The sequence below is a fragment of the Nomascus leucogenys genome, chromosome 4, assembly GCF_006542625.1.
Source record: "Nomascus leucogenys isolate Asia chromosome 4, Asia_NLE_v1, whole genome shotgun sequence".
NCBI lineage: Eukaryota > Metazoa > Chordata > Mammalia > Primates > Hylobatidae > Nomascus > Nomascus leucogenys.
Window position 1 is genome coordinate 88,171,021 of NC_044384.1, and position 26,148 is coordinate 88,197,168.

Here is a 26,148-nt window from a genome sequence, read left to right on the forward strand (position 1 = left end):
ACTGAGCCGAGATCACACCACTACACTCCAGCCTGGGCAACAGAGTAAGACTTCCTCAAAAGAAAGAAAAGAAAAGAAAAGAGAGAAAGAAAGAAAAATGAAACAAAATCTCCAAGAAAAGACAGGGAAGGAAAGAAGGAAGGAAGGAAGGAAGGAAGGAAGGAAGGAAGGAAGGAAGGAAGGAAGGAAGGCAGGCAGGCAGGCAGGCAGGCAGGCAGGCAGGCAGGCAGGCAATAAAGAACAAAGAAAGCAAACCTCCATGTATTAAAACTTTTTCAGGGCACCAGAGGAGATGACAATTGGCAAATCAGGGATAAATGCTTTTATAAATGAAGAATCATTTTATAAAATGTCAAATTTCAGTGATAGCATATGACAGTTTCGTCTCTTCTCTTTTCTTTTTTGAGACAGAGTCTTTCTCTGTCAACCAGGCTGGAATGCAGTGGCGTGATCTCAGCTCACTGCAACCTCCGACTCCTGGGTTCAAGCGATTCCCCTGCCTCAGCCTCCCGAATAGCTGGGATTACAGGCGTGTGTCATCATGCCCAGCTACTTTTTTGTATGTTAGTAAAGACGAGGTTTCACTGTGTTGGCCAGGCTGGTCTCGATCTCCTGACCTCATGATCTGCCCGTCGTGGCCTCCCGAAGTGCTGGGATTACAGGCGTGAGCCACCGCACTCGGCTGACAGTTTCTCCAGGGCATCAGAACACAGTGTTAGGAATGCTGTCTGTGGTGACTTAATGTGACTCGATGACCACAGGACCCCCTGAGTGAGCCAGGGCTGGTGGGCGAAGCAGATGTCACTGCAGAGAGCTAGCAGCTTGCTGTGGGGAGAGAATAGGGACATGGTTTTGGGTCCAGACGTTCTCAGCCACAGTAGCAGCGTGAAGGAAGGTGCATTGAGGGGGACCCAAATGCTCCTCTGCTCCCTGCCTCCCTCACAGGAACTTCCCATAACACAAACAGGAATAACAGTGCCCCTTGTCAGGCGGTTGTGGCAATCCAGAGTGGAAAAAGGGTGCCTCAGGCAGGGCGAGGGGGCTTATGCCTGTAATCCCAGTGCTTTGGGAGGCTGAGGTGGGAGGATCGCTTGAGGCCAGGAGTGCACTATGATTGCACCACGGCACTCCAGCCTGGACAACACACAAGACCTTGTCACTAAAGAAAAAAAAAGGAAAAGAAAGGATGTCTCAAATGTTCTGTCATTCCTTCAACACATATCTGAATGTCTCTGCTCTGGGCCACTGAAATAATGAGGAAGGTGAGTGTAAGGGTGAGTTAGGAAGAAGTAGCAGCACTTAGCCCCAGCCGCATGTGGGGGCTTAGGGAACAGGAAGAATGCAGGCTGGCTTTCCGGCTCCTGGGCTGGGTACCACAAACCACCAGCATCAGGAGTATGAAGCCTTCCTTTCTTAACCTAAAGAACTTGGTGTCCAACACCTAACCTATATCCCTCAGGAAGCAGAGCGATACCCACCCTATTGCCCAACCCTCCAAGGTGACCGTGACCCTCCTGCACACCCTGGAGAGGCACGCCTCACCCAGCAGCATGATTTCTTTCATTGTTAACTTCCAAAGACGTTCCTGGACCGAAGAACGATCCTCACACAAAAAAAGGCAAAGGCAGACACTTCTGAGGCTGTCAAGTTACCCAAATAGGGTAGCTGGCCTCAGCCCAGGGCCTGCTGGGGATCCAACCTTCATCCGACATTTGGATGGGGTAAAAGTTGAAATTTACACAAGGTAACAAATATTTGAAGCTAGCAAGCAGAAAAAAGTCCTTACTTGTGTTAAGCAATCAATTTGTTTAAAAAACATATCCTGTACATGTCGTCAAAGGAACTGGTAATGGTGGCATCTGGAGAGGGGAACCAAGTGAGAAGGACACTACTCTGTATCTGCACCTTTTAAAAAAAAAAACGAAATAGAGACAGGGTCTGGCTGTCACCCAGGCTGGAGTGCAGTGGTGCAGTCATAGCTCACGGCAGTCTCCACCTCCTGGGCTGAAGCCATCCTCCCACCTCAGCCTCCTGAGTAGCTGGGACCACAGATGCACTCCATCAGGCCCTACTAATTGTTTGTAGAGACAGGGGTCTGGCTGTGTTGCCCAGGTTGGTCTCCAATTCCTGGCCTCAAAGCAATCCTCTCACTTTGGCCTCCCAAAGCACTGAGATTACAGTCGTGAGCCACGGGGCCGGGCCCATTTGTGCCTCTTTAACTTTGCATTGTGTGCTTATATCGCTTATTTATAAAAACAAAACAAAAAAATGTCTTCACAAGAAACGCTCAAGACTGGCAGAAGAAAAGTGAGGCCTCTTTAAAGTGTGTTGGAGAGATCCTCTCAACACACTTTAAACAAACAATCTCGAACAGCCATTTTAATTCTTAAAGCACCAATTCTTTCGGAATTCAAGTTCAGGCTTCCACCAGCAACAGAACTCTGGCCTGCCAATAATAACCATGCAGAGTGACTAAACATTTTTTCCAACAAAGGAAAAAATGCAAACGATCAAAGTGCAGAAGCAGCCCTTGGCCCGCGCAGGCTCCGGTTTCCGCCTCCCGCCGCCGCTGCCACCGCCCCTGTGCCTTTAGATTTCGGGCAGCAAGTTTAATTGCTCGCTTGGAAAGCGTCCTCGGAAGGGCACCGCCAGCAACTGCGGCTTCGCGCCCCGCCCCTTCCCCCAAGCCCCGGGCGGGCGTCACGTGACGGCTGAGAAAAGTAGGGGAAAGGTCAGCAGCAGCCCCGCCCCCGGGCTGGCGCGTCCCAGGCGCTCGGATCCTGTTCCACCCGCCGTGCCCACAGAGACCTTCCGGAGCGAGTTGGCGCGCGTCCCTGTGGCCACCCCAGCGACAGCGGGAGAAATGCAACGCACCTCTCCGTGGGAAGGTCGAGCCCTGCGGTGCCCAGCTGTGGGGACAGTTCGGTGCTCAGTGCTTCTGATGACAGATGCTGCATCCAACGAGCCAGAAACGCAGGCCCCGCGCTCAAGAGCCCAGGGCGCGTCTAAAAGGGGCTCACTGTGAAGCCCCAGTGAAAACTGAGGTGTTTTTATGAATGAGCACGCGGGGCCAGGCTTGGGTAAGGGCAGGCCCTCGTTCCAGGACTCCCCGGAGGCCCAGCTTGACCGCTCGGTGACCACTGGTCCGGGGCCGGGGCCAAACGCAGCAGCCGCAGCAGCATCGGAAGGGACCCAGTTTAATTATCTTCCCCTCCAGGGTAGGCGGCTTGTTTTTAGTACCGACTCGAAACGTTATTTTGGCCTGTGCATGATGCCAATTTCTGCCACTTTGAAACAAAGTGTGTGCACTCCCAAACCTGGCCCTTTTTATTGTTTGATTCCAACTGTTAAGATAGAGTTCAAGTGCAAGGTCTAGGCTAGCAATGCTTCACAGGAAGGAAACCAGTAATTTACATGCGAAAAGCAGTCCACAGGCTCTTGGTATTGAGGCAAAACCAATCCAAAGAACCAGCTGTGAATGCTGATGGTCCCCAAACCAACTGACAGCTGGATGCTCGCTGGCCTCAGCGGTGTGCATTCTCAGCGACACTAATGTCCTCAATTTATTGCTACGTTCACTCGGTCAGAGTCGCCTTAAAGAATTTGGAAAGGCCCGGGGGTGGGGGTGCTTCCTGGCTTAAATAAAAGACCAGTGCTCAGCCATTTTTTATTCACTTGGTTTGTGGCTTAGAATGAAATAAACGTGCTTGCATATCTGGAATGACCAGAAACCGGACACCTGTGGAAGAAAATGGTGTAACAAAATACACCGTTGCAAAAGGTAAAACCGATTTTCATTTTATTCGGTAACTTACAAAGTTACCGGCTTCCTACTAAAATCCGCCCTTAAATATTTTATAACACACGGAGCCGAGAGGAACCGAAAGCCTGTGCCGAGTTGGGAAGAGTAACTTTGTTATGTATTTAACCTGGTAGTTAGTTGGGATTTTTAACTCTCTGAGTTGTTTTCTTTTTTTAAAGTAAGATCAGCCCTCATCTTTGAGTCCTGCGGCTTTAACGAAAGCCAAGTGCGGATTTACATTATAAAGACGCTGACCCACGGCCTTTCCTGACAAACCGAAAGAAGCCGGCTGTTGGCTGGCCGCGGCGGTGGCTCCGAGAAGGGGCTGCCCCGCGTGGCCCTGACCGCACCGTCGGGCTCGCAGGTCAAGTTCGCCAGGGCACGGCCACGTGACACCCCCACCCTCCCGCGGCCCCACCGCTCCCAGCCCGGCACGACCTTGGGCACGTGCTCCGCGCCCACCTGCCCTTGACCCAGCGCTGCACGGGAGAGGCTGCGGGGCGCTCCCAAGCAGGCACTGGGCCCGGCACCCTCATCCTGCTCACGGCAGCGCTCGGACCGCGCCTGGAGTCCCTGCGCCAAGGGCGTGTCCCGACGGCTGCACTGCGAGGGCGGGCGTGGGCAGGGGGACCGGGGAGAAGGACGCTGGGATGGGGTCAGCGGCGCCCTGCCGAATCCCGAGGGCCGAGCATCCCTCCCTCAGCCGCACTGCACCTGCCCGCAGGTGACCGACCCACGGGCGGACCCCCAGACCCAATCCTCTCCAGAGCCAGGGTGGGATGGGCAGGGACAAGAACCGGAGGCCCTACTGGCCCCGGGCGAACGCATCCTGGAAAGCATCTAGAGCGTCCAGCATCCCTCCCACGGCCACCCGCAGGCTGACCGACCCCCGGGCAGACCCTCAGACTCAATCCAGCCCGGGGCGGATTAAGGAGTGGGAGACAAGGGAGCCGGTGGCCTCGTTGGCCCCGGGCCGGAGGCGTCCAGCCAAGTCCGGAGGGCCGAGCATCCCTCCTGCGGCCGCAAGGGACCCGCCTGCGGAGGGACCGAGCCCCGGAGGACCCTCAGACCTCATCCCCTGCGGGACATGGGGAGCCCCGGCCTCTCTCTGGGTTCAGGATCTCCACAACCCCGCCGTCCGGGGGGAATACCGGGGTTCCTCTCGGCGCCCCGGTTCCGGCGGCGCCCCCCACCCGGTCCGGTTCCCGGCAGCCCCGCGCCCCGCCCGTCCCCGGCCCCCGCAGCCCGCAGGGCCGCCCCGCCACCCTCCCCACCGCGCGCGACCGGGCCTCACCGAGTCAGCTACGGAGGTGCGGCAGCGGCGGCGGCGGCGGCGGCGGCGGCGGTGGAGTGAGCGAGCGGCCAGCGGGCGCCGGGGAAGGAGGGCCGCGGGCGAGGCCGAGCGCACCCGACGCCGGCAGCAGCGGATTGGCTGAGGCGGGTCCGGCTGCGGCGCCTGCAGGCGGGTGACTGCCGGCGCGCGGAGGGCGGGCCCGGGGCCTCGGCGGGGCGGGGCGTCCGCGGGGCGAGGAGGGGAGGGAAACTGAGGCTCGCGCGGGTGCTCGCGTCCTCGACCTCTGCCGGAATGGGGTCTAGGACCAGATTCCTCACCCTCCGAGCCTCAGTTTCCTCATCCGTAAAACAAGCCATCTCGTGGAGGCCCTGCGCATAAAATCGCTTAGCTCCGTGCCTGGTTCATGCTCGCGACTTATCTATCGGCATTGCCCCGTGTAATGCTCCAGGCACCCCCTGATGGTATTCACCCCCGACTCCTTTATGCAGACAAGGGTCGCGGGCCAGGAAATAAGTTACCCCACATCACCGAGCTGAGGAGCAACCGATCCACAGGGAGGTGGTGGCGCGCGCCTGTAATCCCAGCTACTCAGGAGGCTGAGGCGGGAAGACCGCTTGAAGCCAGGAGTTCGAGGCCAGCCTGGGCAACGTGGCGAGACCCCCGTCTCTAAAATAAAAGCGGGGGGAAGTGATAGATCGGACATTGGGCCCAGATCCGATTCCACAGCCCATGCCCCAAATCAGACCTTATACCACGAGTGACCGTCATCGCGATCCAGAGGCAGCGTGGCTCCTCCTCATCTAGCTAGGATAAAAATGCCTCACTTGGGGGGCTTTGGTGAGATTTACTAAAATAATTCTTCCAGCGTCAAGAACATAATAGGTGCTGGGAGAGGAGTAGCTGGAGCCCAGGGCAGAGTGACCGAGAGACCCTTGTGCTGGAGCTCGGAACAGGGGCCGGGAGCAGGAACTGAACATCCACCGGTCCCAGGAGTCTAGGGCGAGAGAAGCTGCAGGGGACCCGGGGGGGGGGGGGGAGGGGGGGGGAGAGGGGCCCCAAGCATAAAAGGAGGGCCAAGGGGCTCTTCCCGCCCGGGAGCCACCCCTGCCCTATCTTTGCCCGCAATGCTTCCAGGAGCGAGCTGGCGGCTCTGCATACAGCAGGTGCTCCATAAATGCACCGATTTTATGAACAAAGACTCTTTTAAACCTCTTTTATGAACCCTGCTCTTTTTAAGTTCGACCACTTCTTCTAGTTATGAAAAATCCATGTTTGCAACCATCCTTCTCTCTGTATCATTCGGTTGTTACCGCAGAAGAATTTAGAAGAGAAAATGAAAGTTCTCCTTTGATCCCGCCCCCATCACCGCTGCAATTAACTCTGCCTGCGGTTCCCGGGCTTGCTGTTTTAAAGGAAGGCTACGATGCAAGCTGTCTGTAAGGCTGTTTTGTTTTCACTTGGCTTACGTCGTAGACAGAGTTCTCTGTGGAGGGACGGAGATGACCACCGGCCTTCCCAAGGCCGCAAGAGATTTCCTTTGACAATGCTGTGATCCATTTGCGCGGCCCCCATTGGACAATTAGGCCCTCCTCCCCGCCCCCCACCCCACCATCGCAGGTATAAATAAAAGCTGCGTTGGCAGTCGATGTACCTCCTGGAGCTCCTGATTCTCCTGTAGCATAGATCCCTGGAGGGGAAGCAGCCAGGCACGTGCGACATTTTGGTGACACAGGCCAAGCTACCATGCTGAAAAGCTTACCAACTTCCACTGCCACCCGCGCGTGCAAGCGGGGCCCTGTCTCTGATTATGGATTATTTTAATCTTTGCCAATCCTAAAAGGAGGGGTGGGGGAGGGAAGAATCTCTCATCTCTCCTTTTAATTTGCATTTCTTTGAGGTTAGAAGTTGGGGGTTTGTTCCCCTGCTGGCGCTTGTCTGGACCACGAGTGAGCCCAGGCACTCGACCCCCGCAGATTTCACCGCCCCAAAAGGCCGGTGGGCTGGGCCAGGGCACACGTTCCTGACGTGCGGCTGCACCCCACGAGCCCTGGCGGCTCTCGCGCTTGAGACTCTCCTTGCACGTGGGCCTTCGCGGTTTGCACTATGGAAGCTGGACTGTCATTCTCACCGCAAATGCCCTTCCCTCCTTTCCCTGGAACCTCAGCCGCCGACAGGTCCCCGCTCCAAGGTCACTTCCTCCCTCGCTCAGCGCCCCGGTGCGCGCCCAGCTGGGATTGGCCCCGCGCCCTGTCTGTTCCCAGGGTTCTTCAGCCTTGACCGTGCGCCCTTCCCTGCGCTCCGCCTCGGTGCCACCTGCAGGCCGGGCGGGGCAGGGACAGGGACCCAGTCTGTGGGGGCGCCGAGGCGCCACGCTCACCTGTGCCATGGTGGCTGGGCTCTCGGCAACTGCAACAAGCCCGCGCCGGCCTGCGACTGCAGCCGCACTAGGGAGGCCTTATTCCCCTCCCGCCGACCACGCTGCAGCTCTCCTGCCCGGGTCTGCGGCTCCCGCGGCTGCATAGCTGAGTTTATTAATAAAGAACCAGAGAACCAGGCCTCCCGGGGAGCTCCGGGCCTGAGCCTCAGTTCCCTGGGGCCAAAAACGTCTCCATGTCTGCCTCTGAAACTAGAATAATCTTTCTCAAGCCTTGTTTTTCTACAAATTCTGCCCCAGTTTGAATACTGTAGCAATTGCCTACCATAACTACAAGAAAACGTTTCTTTTTAATGCAAGTAATGTTTTTATTTATCTCTAAGATTTCTCTTTTTACTCAAAAAATACTTTTTTATGGAAAAATCCAAACCTTTTTATTCATTCATTCATTCATTTTTGAAACAGGATCTCTCTCTGTTGCCCAGGCTGGAGGGCAGTAGCAAAATGACAGCTCACTGCAGTGTTGACGTCCCAGGCTCAAGCAATCCTCACACTCCAGCTTCCTGAGTAGCTAGGACCACAGGCAAGTCCCGCCACGCCTGGCTAATATTTTGAAAAACCCAAACCTTTGAAAACAATTAACCAGAATAGTATAATAAAGGCCTATACAACCAAAACTCAAGGTCAACCATTATGGAGCTAGGGCCAAGGTGTATGCCTGTGTTCCTACCCACTCCTGCCCAGTCCTACTGTTTATTTTAAAGCAAATTCAGAAATCCTACCGTCCACAAATTCCTTTTTTGTTGTTGTTTGACATGGAGTCTTGCTCTGTCCCCCAGGCTGGAGTGCAGTGGCGCAATCTCACCTCACTGCAACCTCTGCCTCCAGGGCTCAAGCGATTCTCATACCTCAGCCACCCGAGTAGCTGAGATTACAGACGTGCATCAGCATGCAGGGTAATTTTTGTATTTTTAGTAGAGACAGGGTTTCACCATGTTGACCAGGCTAGTCTCCAACTCCTGATCTCTGGTGATCCATCTGCCTTGGCCTCCCAAAGTGCTGGGATTACAGGTGTGAGCCACTGCGCCCAGCCCTCAAATTCTTGAGTACAAACCTCTAAAAGATAAATATTCTTAACTAAAAAATATGACCATACTATCATTGTCCCACCTAAAATAAATGAACAATTGTGACAGAAAATGGTAAACCCTGTTGCCTGCCAAGAGCACAGCTGAGTCCCCACTTGATCTCACCAGCCTCATTTCTTGCTGGCAGCTCCCAGTAGATTCTGATCCAGAAGTGTGTACGATTTTTTGGAACTCAGCTCTGGTTTCCCCATAGGAAACAGTGTTGAAATCTCAGCATGGTGTGCTTCCCTCTCCTCTCCGAAGCCTGTAGTCCCTCTGACCTTGCACCTTGGGCCTCTAGGTGTTGAGTAAATATGGTCAGTTCCACTTTGCTGAGCCTGCATCACCAGGGGTTCCTGAGGACAGAATGGGGTGATGCAGACGAAAGCACCTGCACGCAGCAAGAGGATGTGCACGGAAAGGACTCAGAGCAACAAGTGCACTGTTTTCTTAACGGAACAGGTCTGCTCTGACGCGGGATCAGAACATATTCTTTTGTGGTTGTTTGTTTGAGATGGAGTCTTTCTTCATCACCCAGTCTGGAGTGCAATGGCATGATCTTGGCTCACTGCAATGTCTGCCTCCCAGGTTCAAGAGATTCTCCTGCCTCTGCCTCCCGAGTAGCTGGGATTACAGGCACATGCCACCATGGCTAATTTTTGTATTTTTACTAGAGACAGGGTTTCACCAGGTTGGCCAGGCTGGTCTCAAACTCCTGACCTCAAGTGATCTGCCCCCCTCAGTCTTTCAAAGTGCTGGGATTACAAACACGAGCCACTGCACCCAGCCCAGAATACATTCTATCCCGCTGCTCCTGGACGCTTTGGTGCCCATCTGTGCCTCAGTTTCCTCACTTAAAAGAGGACCAGCTGGGTGCGGAGGCTCACGCCTGTAAACCTAGCACTTCGGGGCTGAGGCGGGCAGATCACCTGAGGTCAGGAGCTGGAGACCAGCCTGACCAACGTGGTGAAACCCCATCTCTACAAAAAATACAATAATTAGCCGGGCATGGTGGCAGGTGACTATAATCCCAGCTACTCGGGAGGCTGAGGCAGGAGAATCACTTGAACCTGGGAGGCAGAGGTTGCAGTCAGCCAAGATCGCGTCACTGCACTCCAGCCTGGGCAACAAGATTGAAACTCAGTCTAAAAACAAAAAAACGAAACAACAACAAAAAAGAGGACCTTGACCCAGGGCACTAATGAGCAGCCTTTCACCACTCTCCCTCGTCCCTTCAGAGCTGCACTCCGCTCTGTTTCTTTTGCACCTCTTAGTCCCCAGCACCCTGGCTGGCCCATTGAGGCACAAGGAAGGTTGGCAGGGGGTTGCCTTCCTGGGGAGGCAGCACAGTGAAGTAGCAAGAATGGAGGTCAGGAGAGGGTGCAGCAGGCCACAGGGCAAGAGCTGAGTCTGGCTGGCTGCATGGGTGCCTCACTGCCCATCTGGCCTCAGTTTCCTCACTTCAAAAAAAAGAGGTGTGGTGGCTCACACCTGTAATCCTAGCACTTTGAGAGGCTGAGGCGGGTGGATCTCTTGAGGTCAGGAGTTTGAGACCAGCCTGGCCAACATGGTGAAACCCCATCTCTACTAAAAATACAAAAAAAAAAAAATTCACCAGGCATTGTTGTTGGCACCTGTAATCCCAGCTACTTGGGAGGCTGAGGCGGGAGAATCACTTGAACTCAAAAGGCAGAGGTTGCAGTGAGCCAAGATTGTACCACTGCACTGCACTCCAGCCTGGGCAACAGAGACTCCATCTCAAAAAAAAAGAGAGGACATTGACCCTGGGCACTAATAAGCAACCTTTTCACCACTCTTTTCTTTCTAATCTTATTCTGATTAGTTCATTTATTTGGAGAAGCAGTCATATTCTGGTGTTGGGAGTGTGAACTCCAGAACTACTCAGCCTGGGTTCAAATCCTGTCTCTGCCACTTACTAGCCGAGTGATCTTAAACCTCCCTGCACGTCAGTTTCCTCATCTGTAACATGGGAAAGAAACGGAAGCTGCCTTGCAGAGTTGTAATGAAGATGAGTAACTGACGGGAGTGCTTAGAGCATTCCCTGGTACACAGCAGGTGCCACATAAGCTTTAGCTGTGATTATTATTCCCCCCACCCCGTCATGAGTCCATGTTTTAAAAGCTGTTGCCCTCCCAGATCAGAGAATGTTGGAAAAAAAGGAAAAAATATCTAAATGAATAAACAAACACTGTTGCCTATAAACAGTACATTTAATGGGGGAATAGCTAATTTCCTGGTGCATACAGCAGAAATATGCAAAACTGCCAGCTGGAGCCTACAACCAGCATAAAATTCATTCATTCCTTTCAAAGATGCCTATCAATAAGCACAGTGGCTGCCAAGACACCGTGTACTGCCAGCCAAGAACCAAAAAGCTGGGCATTTTGATCTATACACGTTAATTTCAGATAGATGAGGGGCCTTTTTAAGGCCGTTTGAAGTGGTCAGAATAGTTCAAAGGTCACTATTCCTCCCTCCTCAGTTTCCCCAGTCATCTCTGAGGCCCCCATCTACCCAGCCTACTTAGAGAGTATGCGTTTAGGCCAGGCCCTGAGCTTCTTCATGGGATCAGAGCAGCGTGCTGGGCCCAAAGCAGGCAATGCCTTAATGGATGCTATTGAAGTTGGTATCTCGACTTGCCCATCACCAGGGCCAGGGCAGTCTTGCTCCTCACCACTGTGCCGGCAGCCCAGACACTGGGACTTCATGCACAGGGAGAAGGTGACCCTCCTGTAGCTCATTTTAGCAGACACTTGAGTTTTTAAATGAGAGCGTTGGCAAAAGGTCTTCTATGTTAACGACATAAATCCTCCCCTTTGGAGGTGGAGGTAGAGGTAGAAGGAGAATGAGAGAGGCAGGTAATAACTTGAGTCTTTATAGTTTTTAAATTTGGAAGGGCCGGGGACAGTGGCTCACGCCTGTAAACCCAGAACTTTGGAAGGCTAAGGCGGGTGGATCACCTGAGTTCAGGAGTTCGAGACTAGCCTGGCCAACATGGTGAAACCCTGTCTCTACTAAAAATACAAAAATTAGCCAGGCATAGTGGCACACGCCTATAGTCCCAGCTACTTCGGAAGCTGAGGCAGGAGAATTGCTTGAACCTGGGAGGCGGAGGTTGCAGTGAGCTGAGATTGCGCCATTGCACTCTAGCCTGGGCGGTAAGAACAAAATTCCGTCTCAAAAAAAAAAAAAATTGAAACGGGGAGTCACTGACCCTTGGAAAACCCGATGATGGCTACAAATGCTATCCCTGGAAACACACATACACACACGCACACACACACGCACACGCACACACGTGTGCACACACACTCGTGTACACGCACGCACACATGCGCACACACACGCACACACATACAGTAAATAATTCCAGTCATGACCCTTCCAAGACCCGTCTATAGCCTCCTGCCCCACACAGGTTAAGAAAAAATATCCAAAACTTGGAAATAAGGCAAAAGCATGTCTGAATGTGATTTCAGTGTCACACTTGATCATTGCCTAACCGTCCCATTCAAGGATTCGCTCATTTTCTAGGGAACAGTAACTTGGACAAGGCCCCAGAGTCTGTGAAGTTACATGTGAGCTGGTAGATTTTTGTCCAACAGAAATTCAAAGGATTTCCAGTAGATAGAAAAAAGAATTCCCCAAGGTTATGATTTTATTGCCCTGCAGGACATTAACCAGTTCTGTAGCAATCTTATGGCAGCTTTCTTTTCTTTCCCTTTTATTCTTAAGATGGAGTTTCACTCTGTCACCCAGCATGGAGTGCAGTGGTGTGATCTGGGCTCACTATAACCTCCGCCTCCTGGGTTCAAGCATTTCTCCTGCCTCAGCCTCCCGAGTAGCTGGGACTACAGGTGCCCGCCCACTCAGCGGCTCTGTCTCCAGCCTGGCTCTCCTTTGAGCTCCCACCCTGCCACTCTGGCATCACCTTTCTGATCCCCTTAAATCCTCACTAGAGCCCACCCTCACCCCCCACCCCTACTGCCACCCCCAGAGAAATGACTTCATTCACTTGCTCCCTGGGGCCAAGTTACCCACCGGGAGAAGTCAAGTCTTGTTTGCCAGCAAAGCAGGGCCACAAAGAAAAGAAAAATTGGGGTGTGTGGGTGTGTGCGCGTATGTGTTTTCTATGTCAAAGCAGCAAATAGGGCACGGTGGCTGACGCCTATAATCCCAGCACTTTGGGAGGTCGAGGTGGGTGGATCACTTGAGGTCAGGAGTTCAAGACCAGCCTGGCCAACATGGTGAAACCCTGTCTCTACTAAAATTACCAAAAAAAAACAAAATTAGCTGGATGTGGTGGCACACACCTGTAGTCCTAGCTACCTGAGAGGCTGAGGCAGGAGAATCGCTTGAACCTGGGAGGCAGAGGTTGCAGTGAGCCGAGATCATGCCACTGCACTCCAGCCTAGGCAAGAGTGAGAATCTGTCTCAAACAAAAAAAAAAAGGAAAGAAAAAAAGAAAAGAGAAAAAAGAAAGCAGCAAATACCTACCTATCAGAACCTCGGTGGACTTTTTTTTTTTTTTTTTTGAGACAGAGTCTTGCTCTGTCACCCAGGCTGGAATGCAGTGGTGCAATCTCGGCTCACTGCAAGCTCCGCCTCCCGGATTCGCCCCATTCTCCTGCCTCAGCCTCCCGAGTAGCTGGGACTACAGGCACCCGCTGCCATGCCCAGCTATTTTTTTTGTATTTTTAGTAGAGACGGAGTTTCACCCTGTTAGCCAGGATGGTCTCGATCTCCTGACTTTGTGATCTGCCGGCCTTGGCCTCCCAAAGTGCTGGGATTACAGGCGTGAGCCACCGCACCTGGCCAATGGACTTTCTTATGCTTATTTAACAGTTTAGCACACATCTTTATGAGACAAAGCAGCAAATGTAAGAAACCGCGTTTACTCATTTCTGTTTGCAGTGTCATTTCACAAAGACCCTGATTCTGACTTGCAGTTCTCCAGAAGGATGCTTTGAAGACAAAACAGGGCAGAGTCCATGGCCCCCATGCCTCTTGCCTGAGTTACTATATTTCTTAAACGATAAGTGACCCTACTCCTTGCCTTTTTCTGCACATAAGATGACGTCAGCTGGGCGCGGTGGCTCAGGCCTGTAATCCCAGCACTTTGGGAGGCCGAGGCCAGCCGATCACCTGAGTTGGCAAGTTGGAGACCAGCCTGGCCAACATGGAGAAACCCTGTCTCTACTAAAAATACAAAGTTAGCCGGGCGTGGTGGCGCACGCCTGTAATCCCTGCTACTTGGAAGGCTGAGGCAGGAGAATTGCTTGAACCCGGGAGGCGGAGGTTGCAGTGAGTCAAGATCACGTCATTGCACTCCAGCCTGGGCAATAAGAGCGAAATTCCGTCTCAAAAGAAACAAAAATAAATAACATCTAACAAGATTAGTGATTATGCCTCTGTAATCTATAACCAAATATAGCCAAACCCAACTTCTGATGTGATTCTGCGTCAATGTAACTTCTGAGAAAGTCTGATGTGATTTTGCACACAGGGAACCTCCACCACAGGTATATAGGCTGTGACCTGAGGCACCGTGGCAGAGCAATATGATGGAACTGCTCCCGGGCTATAGGCCTCAGTCAATAGTCCTCAGCAAGATCTCTGAATAAATTAACTTTAAAGCTTTAAAAGCTTGATTTTTTTTTCTTTAGTCGACACCTTTCAAATTACATATGAAGACATTGCCATAATCCTTTTAGCAGTTAGGACCTGGAAAGATTTTTTGTTGTTTTTTGAGACAGGGTCTCCCTTTGTCACCCAGGCTGGAGTGCAGTGGTGCAGTGGCACAATCTCAGTTCCCTGCAGCCTCGACTTCCTGGGCTCAAGTGATCCTCCTGCCTCAGCCTCCCCAGTAGCTGGGACTATAGGTGAATGCCACACCTGGCTAAGTTTTGTATTTTTAGTAGAGACAGGATTTCACCATGTTGCCCAGTCTGGAGGTCCTGGAAAGAGGAAAGATCTGAATCTGGCCCTGGTCTTACCCATATTCATTCATTTGATCATGCATTCATTCATTCTGCAAATATGTATTGAGCCCCTACACTTGTGCCAGCACTATTCTAGACACTGGGACTCTCAGGGAGTGAACAGAGCATTTTAAGCAGGCTACAAATTCTAGTGAGAGAAACTGTCAAGAAACAGATTCATGTGAAAAGGGCAAAGGAGGCCAGATGCGGTGGCTCACGACTGTAATCCCAACACTTTGGGAGGCAGAGGTGGGTGGACCACGAGGTCAGGAGTTCGAGACCAGCCTGGCCAACATGGTGAAACCCCTGTCTCTACTAAAAATACAAAAATTAGCCAGGCATGATGGCAGGTGCCTGTAATCCCAACTACTCGGGACCCTGGGCAGGTGAATCGCTTGAACCTGGGAGGCGGAGGTTGCAGTGAGCTGAGATCGTGCCATTGCACTCCAGCCTGGGCGACAAGAGCAAGACTCCATCTAAAAATAAAAATAAAAATAAAAAATAAAAAAATAAAACGCAAAGGAGAAAAACAAACCAGGGAGTGGGGCAGAGTGTGGCTCTGGCATGGGGTGGGTGGGGACTAGCTTACAGATTTGATAGACCATAAGCCCCTAGGGCTGGAAACCCTGGAAACCAGAACCGGATACAGAACTTGGGTTTCAGAAATGTTAGATGAATGACTGAGTGATGGTTGGGATGGACGGGTGGAGGGTTGGGGCTCTGCAGGCTTAGCTGCCTGGTGCCCCTCCATCTGGCCCTTCTCTTCCAGGCCCTCACCCCATTTCCATGTCTCCCACAGGAACCTCTAAACTGTCCCCATGTGTGCCCTTCTTCACAGTCACCTTCTGTGCCCCAACATCTTTGAGGCAATCTGTGGCCTCCAGGCAGAAGAGGCTTCAAAATTTGTCAAGCAAAATAAAATGAAGGCTGAGACCTTTGATCAAAAACTATGAAGAATTTCAAGCTGAGGTGGGAAGATCGCTTGAAACCAGGAGTTTGAGACCAGCCTGGGCAACAAAGCCAGACCTTGTCTCTACCAAAAATAAAAAATTACCTGGTGGTGTGCTTGTAGTCCCAGCTACTTGAGAGGCTGAGGTAAGAGAATGGCTTGAGCTTGAGCCCAGGAGTTCCAGGCTGCAGTGAGCTATGATCGCACCACTGCACTCCAGTCTGGGTGACAGAGCTCTCAAGACTCTGTCTCCAAAATAAATAAACACATAAAATTAAAAAAAATTTTAAAAAAACAAGAAAGTAATTTCAAGCCAGTGACTGCAGAGCATGAAACTAACCACGAAGCCCTGTTACGTTCTCCCCTTGTGTGACTGTGCGAGTTGCATTTCCCGGAAGCTGGCCCTTCCTCTCGGGCAGGCCGGAAAGACCTCCTGGAGACCTGCACCCAAACAACCTTTCCAACCTGGGCTCACAAACCTCACTAGGCTCTGTGCTCCCTCCACTCAAGACCTCACCCCACTTCCTGCCTCTGAGCATCTGTTCTCGTTGTTCCCTCTGCCCAGCGTGCCTTTCCACTCACTTCTTCTTGTCTTTGTGCACAGCCATGGATCAGGTGCCAGGAGAGGAGACGGAGGCAAAGCAGGCCCAGTCAGCTCTCCAGAGAAGACACTCTCAGAGGGCAGCTGCAGCCTTGCCCCACTGCAAGGTTCAAGCAGAAGCTTTCTCTGCTGCAAAATGGAGCAGCCATAAGAACCATGGTGCAGGATCTGAGGTGCAACTCTGCTAAGCTCTCTGTCTTTTATTTTTTTTAGATGAAGTCTTGATCTCTTGCTCTGTCGCTCAGGCTGGAGTGCAGTGGCAAAATCTTGGCTCACTGCAACTCCGCCTCCCGGGTTTGAGTGATTCTCCTGCCTCAGCCTCCCAAGTAGCTAGATTACAGGTGGGCGCCACCATGTCCAGCTAATTTTTGTTGTTGTTGTTTTGTTTCGTTGTTTTGTTTTGTTTTTTGAGATGGTTTTGCTCTTGTTGCCCAGGCTGGAGTGCAATGGTGCAATCTTGGCTCACTGCCACCTCTGCCTCCCAGGTTCAAGTGATTCTTCTGCCTCAGCCTCCCAAGTAACTGGGATAACAGGTATGCATCATCATGCCCGGCTAATTTTGTATTTTTAGTAGAGACGGGGTTTCTCCATGTTGGTCAGGCTGGTCTCGAAATCCCAACCTCAGGTGATCCACCTGCCTCGGCCTCCCAAAGTGCTGGGATTACAGGCGAGAGCCACTGTGTCCGGCCATTTTTGTGTTTTAGTGGAGATGGGGTTTTGCCATTTTAGCTAAGCTGGTCTCGAACTCCTGACCTCAGGTGATCTGCCCGCCTTGGCCTCCCAAAGTGCTGGGATTGCAGGCGTGAGCCACTGTGCCTGGCCCTGCTAAGCTCTCTCTTTTTTCATCTGCTGAGATTTGACTCACATACCATAAAGTTCACTGTTTCCAAGTGCACAATTCAATCGATTTTGGTATATACACAGAGTTGTGCAACCACCACCACAATCTAATTTCCTAAACATTCTCCCCTAAACAAAACACTCAACCCATTAGCAGCCATGTTCTCCACCCGGGGCAGCCACCAGTCCACTTCCTGTCAAATTCACATATGGATTTGCCTATTTTGCACATTTCATAGGAATGGGATCCTACAATATGTGGTTGTTGGTGACTGCCTTTTTTCACTGAGTATCATGTCTTCAGGCTTCACCAATGTTGTAGCCTGGGTCGGTGTTTCACTCCTTTGTATAGCTGAATAGTACTCTGTCTGGACAGACCACATTGGATGCGTCCATTCACGATAAGACAGATGCGCACAGCACTTTCAGGAACCAGCTCCCAGTCTGCCTGTTGCGGGGTGGGTGTGGGTGCCCGGACCTCCCACGCTGACCTTGATCCTGAAATATAACCCAATGGCTGTCTCCTTTCCCTTCTGGAAGATTCCCACTCAGCCTTCAAGGTCCACTCGGAGGTCACTTGCGTCCCCGCATTACCCCAAATAGACATAATCCCTTCCTCCGCTGTGCTTCCAGTGAGGCTTCTTCCTTGTGTAAGACCCACCCGTCTCTCCCCCTCGCCGCTCCAGTCTGAAACTGCGGTTGTCCTGTTTCTGGGGTCCTGGGCGTCTCCAACGCCCCAAAACGTTTGTGCACTGGAAAAATGGGGAATTGGCTGGGCGCTAATTGGCTGCCGGAGAAGCTAATTGTTTCTTTGAAGTCACAGGTTTCGGACGGAGGAAAGAAGAGCTGGGGTATTTTGGCGGTAGGGACCGGTGGGGAGGAGGAAGTGATCCTCCTCTAAGGCCCGGGGCGGGGGGAGGTGGGGTGGGAGCGGCCGACCGGCCGAATGGCGCTGCGCTCTTTGTTTTTCATGCAACATAATTCGATGGCCAGTCCAGGCGCTGCAGCCCCCTCCCCTGCTGGCCCGGGCGCCCGCGCAGGACCGCAGAGGGGTTGGGGGTCCAGGGTGCTGTCCAGTTCCAGGGCGCCCGCGCAGCCGCGGGTCCTTCCCTTTGGGAAGGAGCTGGCGGAGGCTGGGGAGGGGGCGCGCGGGTGTCCCCCGGCTTCCTCAGCTTATCTAGGCGCCCACGGAGAGCCCCAGTTCCGTCCCAGGCTCTCTCCCTCGGCTCCATTTATGTATTTATTTATTTATTTATTTATGTATTTATGTATTTATTTATTTATTTATTTATTTATTTATTTATTTATTTATTTATGATGGAGTCTCGCTCTGTCGCCCAGGCTGGAGCACAATGGCGCGATCTCGGCTCACTGCAACCTCTGCCTCCCCGGTTCAAGCGAATCTCCTGCCTCAGCCTCCTGAGTAGCTGGGATTACAGGCGCGCTCTACTACACCCGGCTAATGTTTGTATTTTTAGTAGAGACGGGGTTTCACCATGTTGCCCAGGCTGGTCTCAAACTCCTGACCTCGTGACCCGCCCGCCTCGGCCTCCCAAAGTGCTGGGATCCTCGGCTCCTCTTTCGCAGATGAGGAGGCTCAGGGGCGAGTGGGGAGGGCGCCCTCGGTGAGCGCGCGAATACCCTCCCGAGTCAGCTGGGTCGGAGCCGGCTGGCAGGAGAGCCCCCCCCGCCACCCGGGGCGATAGCTGAAGGTGGAGGTTGGCCCAGGCTGCGCCCGGAGGGAAGAAGTTAGACCGCAGGAGGGACCGGCGGCAGAGGCGTGAACCCCTCAGTCGCCCCTCCGGAGTGTGAAATCGCCCCTTTGCCCGACGCCAGGCTGGGACTGGGGGTGGGGAGAGACGGAGCGGGGATGGCCGCCCGCTGCCCGGTGCGCTTCCCGGAGCTGCGCAGAGCCCCGAGTCCCGGAGGGAGGACCGAGCGCGCTGCGCGAGCACCCCCTGGTCGCCTGCGTGGCTCAGCACCGAGCACCTTTTCCTGCTCTGGGTGTTCTTGGTCCACCCTGCAGCCCAGCCCCGGTGGACCCGCCCCCCGCCCAGCCCAGCGCCCCCAGGGGCTCCCGGCCCGCCCGGTCCGGGCTGGAGCGAGAGTTCACTCCCCGGGCTGACTGCTCCGAGCCCCCTTTATTAGAAGCATTCCTTGTGGAAAAACAGGAAACACTGACCTGTAAAACAAAACGCTTATTAAAATCACCTGGAATCTTGTTGCCTGATTAGCAGGCCTCTCTGCTTCCTGTTTTTGGTCTGCGCTACTTTCCATATAGTTTTCTCAACTCTTTTTGTGCGCGCTAACAAAATGGAAGTCATTTGGTATATAAGCATTTCTGCTCGTTATTTTTTAAAGTTTATATTTATAAACGTTGCTTTCCTCGAGTAATAAATGCAATCTCTTGAGAAGACACTGAAACTGAACAGCGAAGCCCCGTGGCCCCTCTCCCTCCCACACCCTTCCACTCCCCCTCTGGAAGTAAGCACAGTTGTGAGTTGGCTGTGTATTCTCCCAGTCTTTTTCGCATTTTATGTACCGTATATATATCTAGAAATACAGAGTTTTATTTAGGGGTCGCTTTAATGTAAAGCAGATGGGGTTGTAGATACAGTTCTAGAACGGGCTTTCCCCCACTTAACAGTGAGTTTCGAAATTGCTTGGCCTAGACCTGCTTGTTTCTTCTTCTTTCTTTCTTTCTTTCTTTCTTTTTTTCTTGAGAGGGAGTCTCACTCTTGTTGCCCAGGCTAGAGTGCAGTGGCATGATCTCAGCTCACTGAAACCTCCGCCTCCCAGGTTCAAACGATTCTCCTGCTTCAGCCTCCCAAGTAGCTGGGATTACAGGCATGCACCACCGCACCCGGCTAATTTCGTATTTTTAGTAGAGATGGGGTTTCACCATGTTGGTCAGGCTGCTCTTGAACTCCCAACCTCACGTGATCCGCCCACCTTGGCCTCCCAAAGTGCTGGGATTACAGGCGTGAGCCACTGCACCTGGAATGGACCTTCCTTCTTAACTGCATAATAGATGCGCCACTCACAGCTGGAATGCACCTTCGTTTATTTCAAGCATTCTCTGTTGTTTTTAGTTTGATTCCAGCTTTTCTCTATCCAACGCTTCAGCCCCTGTGTGCACCTGCTAATCTCCAGGCCTCTCCTAGGTGCAGGGAGTGCATGCAGTCAGGAACAAACACATTCCACATCACGGGGCTTGGGCCTGCAAGGGCAATGAACCAGTACACTGGAGGTGGGTCAGGGGGGGATATTTTACTTTCTGAGAAGAGGATATATTGGGATCATTACCATGGTTCAAATATCAGATCAAAATTAAAAGGTATCTAGAGGCCATGTGTGGTGGCTCACGCCTGTAATCCCAGCACTTTGGGACGCCGAGGTGGGCAGATCACTTGAGCAGGAGTTCGACACCAGCCTGGGAAACATGGCAAAACCCCATCTCTACAAAAAATTACAAAAGTTAGCTGGGCGTAGTGGCGCTCGCCTGTAGTCCTGTAGTCCTAACTACTCAGGAGGATGAGGTGTGAGGATAGCTTGAACTCAGGCAGTGGAGGTTGCGGTAAGGCAAGGTGGCGCTATTGTACGCCAGCCTGAGTGGCAGAGCAAGTCTGTCTCAAAAAGAAAAAAGAAAGAAAAAAGTATCTAGAGAAAAGTCTTACTCCCATCCCTGGCCTGTATGTCACATGGTCTCTCGTGTATCCATCAGAATTTACTTATGAAAATATAAGCAAAAACGAGTACCTGTATGTGTTTGCTTCCTTTCTCATGGTGAAAGGAGCACGCTATCACCCATGCTGTGTGCTTGCATTTTAGAATCCACTTCTGCGTCTGGGTGCTCATTTCCATTAAGCAAATAGAGAGCTTCCAGGTTCGTTAACTTTATTTATATATGCTGCCTAAAGGGACACAGTGCTCCATCACAAGGATTTATTTTACCACAATGATTTGTTCCCTGTAACACAAGAGTCTTCCCAGTCTTCTGCTCCTATAAACATTGTTGCAATGAATAACTCTGTACAAAGGTCAGGTTTTCACCTGTAGGCCTCATCGCTTGGGTGGATTCCCAGAATTGTGATTGCTGAGTCAAGGCCATGTGTACAGACAGTGTTGACGTCTTTCACCGAGTTGCCCTCTGTATTAGTGAAGACCTCAAGAGAAACAAATCCAATAGGATATATGTGTACATATGCACACACACACACACACACACACACACAGAGAGAGAGAGAGAGAGAGAGACGGGAAGGTGGGGAGAGAGAGACTGAGATTTATGGTAAGGAATTGAGAAATGACTCCCCAAATTATGCAGGCTGACAGTCCCAAGATCTGCAGTTGGCTGCTAGCAACCCAGGAGAGCAGATGCAGGGAAATAGCGATGTCCCCCTTCCAAAGCAGTCAGGCAGCAGGAATTCCCTCTTGCTTGGGGGAAGGTCAGCCTTTGCTTCCACTTAGACCCCCAACTGACTGGATGGAGCCCATCCGAGGTAGCAGGGCCCTCTCTGCTCTCCTCAGTCTGTGGATTTCAATGTTCATCTCATTCAGAAACAGCCTCACAGGCACACCAGGATCATGTCTGACCACATATCTCGGCACCCTGTCGCCCCATCAGGCTGACACATGAGAGTAACCATCACATCTCCCCGTGGGGATTGTCCTGTTCCGTGGTCCCCTTGCCCAGGTGTGAGGGTTTGCACAGGCCTCACCAGATTGCCTGCCGAAATGTGGACATTCCTCTGTCTGAGAAGTGAAAAGTGGTATCTTGGGGGCAGTTCGCATGTGCATTATTTTCATTGTAAGTAAGCCTGAGGCCAGGCACGGTGGCTCTCGCCTGTAATCCCAGCACTTTGGGTGGGTGAGGTGGGAGGTCCTCTTGAGCCCAGGAGTTTGAGACCAGCCTGGGCAACAAAGCAAGACCCCATCTCTACAAAAATTAGCTGGGTGTGGTGGTGTGCACTTATAGTCCCAGCTACCTGGGAGGCTGAGGTAGGAGAATCACCTGAGCCCTGGAGGTTGAGGCTGCTGTGAGCCATGATTGTGCCACTGCACTCCAGCCTGGGCAACAGAGCAAGACCTTGTCTCAAAAAAAAAAAAAAAGTAAGCTGAGCATCTTTTTTTTTTTTTTTTTTAGATGGAGTCTTGCTCTGTTGCCCAGGCTGGAGTGCAGTGGCTCAATCACTGAGCATCTTTTTATAAATGTGGGGGCCATTTGTATTTCTTTTTCAGTATACTGCTCATACGCTTTGCCCAGTTTTCTATTAGACTGTTGCTCTTTTTATAGATTGAGCTGAAAAAAATTTATTACCAGTGTGTCCTAAAAACAGTAATGAGATATAGTTAACCCTCTAAAGTATATTTCAATGGTTTTTAGTATATTCAAATAATTGTGCAACATGATCACAATCAATTTTAGAAAATTGTCCTTACCCCAAAAGAAACCCTGTACCATTAGCAAAATCACTTCTCATTTCCCCCAACTCTCCCAGCCCCTGGCAACCACTAATGTACTTTCAGTCTCTATCAATTTGCCTATTCTGGACATTTCATACAAATGGAATCGTACAGTATGGGATCTTTTGTGTCTGGTTTCTCTGCGTAATGCTTTCGTTCAGGTTGTGGTATGTATGGGAACTTCATTCCTTTTCATGGCTGAATAATATTCCACTGTGTGGAGGGACCACATTTCAGGTCTCCTTTCAGCTATGGATGGATGTTTGGGTTGTTTCCACTCTGGTTATTATGAGTAATGATGCTGTACACGTCTGTGCACACGTTTTTTTGTGGGACATATGTTTCCAATTCTCTTGGAATGGAATTGCTGGAACCTGTTTCAGGAATTGTCAGAGTGTTTTCCAAAGTGACTGTACTATTTTACATTCCCGCCAGCAGAAGCAGGGCCACCATGAGGGCCCCACTTCCTCCACATCCTCACCAACACTTATTACCTGGAGCTTTGATTATAGCCACCCTCGTGGGTGTGAAGGGGGTTTCATTATGCTTTCAAGTCGCATTTCCCCAATAACTAACCAGTTTGTCTTTCTATTTGCTTTTCTTAAATTAATTTATTTTTTGAGATGGAGTCTTACTCTTGTCACCTAGGCTGGAGTGCAGTGGTATAATCTCAGCTCACTGCAACCTCCACTTCCCAGGTTCAAGCGATTCTCCTGCCTCAGCCTCCTGAGTGGCTGGAACTACAAGCATGCACCATCACGCCTGGCTAATTTTTGTATTTTTAGCAGAGATAGGTTTCACCATGTTGGCCAGACTGGTCTCAAACTCCTGACCTCAAGTGATCCGTCCACTTCAGCCTCCCAAAATGCTGAGATTACAGGTGTGAGCCACCACGTCCAGCCCATTTGCTTTTTTTAATGTAGACTTTTTCTGTAGTGAAACTCTTTATTCTTTTATGGCGTCTGAGTTTTGAGTCATAGATAAAATTGTCCCTGCTCTAAGATTCAAAAGAAACTTCCCCATATTCTCTTCTAGGACTGTTACGCTTTCGGGCTTTCTATTGAAAACTTGGATCCGCCCAGGTGCAGTGGCTCACGCCTGTAATCCCAACACTTTGGGAGGCCGAGGTGGGTGGACTAACTGAGGTCGGGAGTTTGAGACCAGCCTGACCAACATGGAGAAACCCCGTCTCTTAAAAATACAAAACTAGGCCGGGTGCGTTGGCTTACGCCTGTAATCCCAGCACTTTGGGAGGCCAAGATGGGCGGATCACGAGGTCAGGAAATCGAGACCATCTTGGCTAACACAGTGAAACCCCGTCTCTACTAAAAATACAAAAAATTAGCCAGGCGTGGTGGTGGGCGCCTGTAGTCCCAGCTACTCGGGAGGCTGAGGCAGGAGAATGGCATGAACGCGGGAGGCGGAGCTTGCAGTGAGCTGAGATTGCGCCACTGCACTCCAGCCTGGGGGACAGAGTGAGACTCCGTCTCAAAAAAAAAAAAAAAAAAAATTAGCCAGGTGTGGTAGAACATGCCTGTAATCCCAGCTACGCAGGAGGCTGGGCAGGAGAATTGCTTGAACCAGGCAGGCGGAGGTTGCCATGAGCCAATATCATGCCATTGCACTCCCGCCTGGGCAACAAGAGTGAAACTCTGTCTCAAAAAACAAAAAGAAAAGAAAAGAAAAAAGAAAACCTGGATCCACATGGATTTTATTCTGGTGTCTGACGTGAAATATGCATTGACTCTCTTCGATTTTCCCGAGGTTGTGCCATGTGTGTCCCTGGCAACCTGGAGGAAAGGGTTTGGTCGGGCAGTTAGCCCAGTGTGGGGAGGTGACATTTGCAGGGACTGAAGACAGGAGGCACAGTCTCCTCCATTCACAGAGACCACAGATGGAGAGAGCTGCATGTGCAAAGGTCTCAAGGTGGGAGGAAGCTCAGCTGATTCCCAGAACAGCAAGGCCAGTGCGGCTGTAGATGCTGGGGAAGCAATGAGGACAGGGATGGGTTCCTAGAGGTGCCAGGCCATGTAGGCCTGGTAGGTAACTGTGGAGTCTGGCTTGGATTTGGGCTCTAATGGTACCGAGGAGCTGCAGGTAAGATCTTTAAAACTGTTCACTTGATAAGATAAGACCCAGAAACTGGGGGGCCTAAGGGTACGGACAGTTCACATTTTGCTGCAAATTGGCTGGGCATGGTGGCTCAGACCTATAATCCCAGCACTTTGGGAGGCCAAGGCATGTCGATCACTTGAGGTCAGGAGTTTGAGACCAGCCTGACCAACATGGTGAAACTCCATCTCTACTAAAAATACAAAAATTAGCCGGGCGTGGTGGCGGGCACCTGTAATCCCAGCTACTTGGGAGGCTGAGGCAGGAGAATCACTTGAACCCAGGTGGTGCAGGTTGCAGTGAGCCAGTATCGTGGGACTGTACTCCAGCCTGGTGACAGAGTGAAACTCCATCTCAAAAAAAAAAAAAAAAAAAAAAAAAAAACAAAAAAAAACAAATTTCTGCAAATTGATGAGTTGTTCTCCAAAAAAGCTATATTATTTTCCCTCACCTTTCACTTTATGTAATTTCTGTATCATTTGCTATTTTGTTAAATATTTCTGAAGCATGGTTTTTAATAACTGCATGGTTGCTTAAAAAACATATTTATTGAGATATAGTTGATATATAATAAACTATACATATTTAGAGTGTACAGTTTGATAAGTTTTGACATCTGTATATACCCGGGAAACCATGACCACAATCAACATAGTGAACACATCCATCACCCCCAAAAGTTCCTTGACCCCATTGGGGTGTTTCCCTCCTGCCACCCCCTCCCCAGGCAGCAGCCCATCTGCTTTTTGGTAATGATTGCCTGGTGCTTCTCACCATATGGCTGCCTTGTAATTATTTGAGCATTCCTCTACCGTTAGACATCCATGTTTATCCCATTTTTGCTATTTCAGCTAGGAAGAGCATTCTCATACATACAGATATCTTCATATACTTGATTATTTTGTTATGACAAATTCTAGAACTGGTATCTCCAGACCAAAGGTTACAAATGTTAAGAATTTGGAAGCAGTTGGCCCAATCTTGTTCACAAGGCTTGCTAGGTATGACATGCACTTTCCACTTGATTTTCTTTCTGAAAAGTTGAATCATTGTAATGCTGAAAAAAAAAATACTAACCCTCCAAGCATGGCTCAGATGTTTCTGCTTGGACCTAAGAGGTGGCCATTTTTGGAAAGGTCCTTTTGTGGCTGTGAAGGAAACAAATATTCCCTCTTCCTTCAGATCCTAAAGTACTCAGTACCTTGGTGGAGTTTGCTGTGGGAGCACCCAATAGCCTGCCCTCAGCCATGTCCCTTTCTACAGAATTCAGGAGGCTTCTGCGACAAGGATAGTTCAACCCCCTTCAACTCCGCAGGCTTCTCTGATGGAGGCAGGGACCTCCAGAGTGACTGACAGTAGTTCCAAGGCAGGGGGAGTGGGACAACTGGCCTCTCAGTAACATTACCTGCCAGGGGCCCTCCACTTCCCAGGTGTGGAAACTGAGGCTTAGAGAAGGGCGAGGACTGGCTGAAAAATCCCATAGCAGATGAGCAACAGAACTGGAACCAAACCCAGCTCTGCTCCACTCTGACGGCCACAACGGCCCAGCAGGTGGTCTGAGTGGTGATGGGGACACCGGAT

General features: G+C 51.3%; 1 protein-coding gene across 1 annotated transcript in view; it reads right to left on the reverse strand.

The window, feature by feature from the left end:
• The window catches only part of CPT1A (carnitine palmitoyltransferase 1A), a 92,218-nt gene extending 86,971 nt beyond the window's left edge, over nucleotides 1–5,247 (reverse strand). The window contains exon 1 of the mRNA XM_030811401.1: nucleotides 5,097–5,247. The gene's annotated coding sequence lies outside the window, so the exon portion shown is untranslated. The remainder of the gene's footprint in view (nucleotides 1–5,096) is intronic.
• Nucleotides 5,248–26,148: the final 20,901 nt, after the last annotated feature.